Source organism: Ammodytes marinus (genome assembly GCF_949987685.1).
Source record: "Ammodytes marinus genome assembly, chromosome: 14".
Taxonomy (NCBI): Eukaryota; Metazoa; Chordata; class Actinopteri; order Uranoscopiformes; family Ammodytidae; genus Ammodytes; species Ammodytes marinus.
Window position 1 is genome coordinate 7,478,343 of NC_137218.1, and position 2,367 is coordinate 7,480,709.

A 2,367-nucleotide genomic window follows, 5' to 3' on the forward strand; every position below is an offset into this window, starting at 1 on the left:
GGCTTCTTCATTATCCAGTGATTAACGATAATGTAGTAAAACTGAAATACTTTTACCAACAACTGTTGCACAGAGCAAAACGTAAACGTAAACAGAAACAGAGGGCAGTGCCTCTATAAGTCATCAACCCAGGGCGGTGCATCTGTAATGGAAATGCAAACCCTGCCATGTTGGGCTGATGTGCCGACCCAAACCAAACTGGGCCGAGCCAAGACAGCAAATGTAAATGAAAAAACACCATTTCATCTTCAAGTTGGTTCTTGCTCAAGCAAATTCATGATATTAGTTTGTTTTTCAAATACACTCTAAGAAGGTCTGTAAATTAAATGTAGCATGTTTAGAGTGATTGTAGTCCACCAGATTGTAGCATATCTACATGTTTGTCGCTGATTGAAGTTAGAAAGTGCAGTGTGTCCAAAGGCAAATGACATGACTGTTTTGGCAACAGGCTGTAACGCAAATCCAATCAATTTCCACAGCTCCTTGAACAAGAGGCACTTTGAAAACAGCTGTTTTCTATTCTACACATCGCAGCCACCTTTTGATTTAATGTTCTTTCATCTTTTACATATTGCAATCAAAAGGGGTTTCATTGAGCCTAATGCAATGCATATGGCCACCTCAGTTTATAATATAAATGCACAACAGCAAAATTATCTCTATGTATCACAAGTTATTGATGTTGTACCGTTTAAGTTAGGGACTATTCGTCTTTGATAATCATTTTAATCTCAACAAATCTGCATATGAGAAATGCTACTGTTGACCTATAGGCTGCATATTCCTGTTTGTTATTACATTAACCACACGCAAGTAAATTATGTAAACAGTCTCTTCCGCCAAACATACTTGGAAGGTCTATTTGTGTCCTAGATGTGTTCTGAAGCAAACCTTCATTTAGACATAATCACATTTCCAGTGCATCCCAACTCACAGCCTCTTCTCTCTCCATTATCTGCCTTGCTGTTGTCTTGTCATGTCATGCGTTTCAGCTTCTTCACATTTTTCTGGATGACTGCACACTGCGGACTTTCCAGGTTATACTCATTTTGTCAGTGATTTCCATTGGGTCTTCAAAGAGATTTTCAGGAGTGCAGTGGGAGAGCTAACCTTAAGTTCTTCCCCTCAATGGTAACCATGTAAGGACGTTCTCCTGGTTAAGACCACTTGTTAGTAGCGTGACAAAATCATATATACATAACACTAAATCATCGCTTTAAACTCAATAATGTCAGGTCAATAATATTGATATGGGCCAATATCACAAATAACAACTGATTTAGGTCACTTTCTTCACTGATTAATCTCAGCAGTTATTCATTCTGGTAGTACAAACCAATTTATTCCAAAGGGTTTACTTGTTAGCAACAACCTTGTTTTTAGTATGCCAACAAAAACAGCACATTTCCAAGTGAACTCAATCCAGCACACGGGTTCAATCTTAATCTGCAGAGATACAGAAAACCTTTCAGTTGAAGGTCCTTTGTGATAATGGGGCTTTCAAAGGAAATAGGAGGTACATTGTTGGGGAGGTCAATGTTAACTTTGCATCCTGCCTGGTACTTTTTTTTTCTCCTTGCCTCTCTATTAAATTATTCAAATTCTATTTTAATGACAGCTCTCATGACTTCCAAATGTTTTGTGAGATGCAGGCACTAATCAGTGTTGATAATAAATTGTAATGTCAACCACTTATTATGCTGATATATTCCCCCACCAAATGCCTTGGGATAGTAGATTGAGCCCTTGTGTGCTCTTGCCAAAAGATCGCTTGAAAAGTCACATTAATTACCAGCCATAAAGTTGGCTCATAACTTTGATAATGACCTTGCTCTCTTGCCTTTGTCTTGTAAGGATCAGTGAACTTCATCTTCTCTCTGATAATATTGTAACAGCTCAGGTATTACAGGATTAGCATAATGCTAATCATTGCATTAATGCCAGCGTAATAAAGTCGGGAGGACCTGATTTATCAAGTCAAAAAAGGTGCAGGGCTGAGGTGTTAAAGGAAAACTCATATCATAAGCCCACCATAAGGCAGCCAAATACAGTTTTGGACAGAGTATTTGTTGAATGGGCAACTCATGAGGCAATCAGCTGAGTTGATGGTTTGACTACAAGCATGTTTATGGATTTACCTGAATTGAAAGTTTTTTATCCTCTGGGACCATGCTTTATGATGATTATTATCAATACATTTCATGACAATCTGTCAATTTGATTTCATTTCTTTTCCTGGGTTACATCTGTCGGACTGAGCACAATCGCCTACAATTGAGACTATTTGGATATGTCCAACCTGTTGTGCCAGATTAGGTAAACAGTCAATGTCAAACTAAGCTCTCACCAGCACCAGCCATTCAAGTT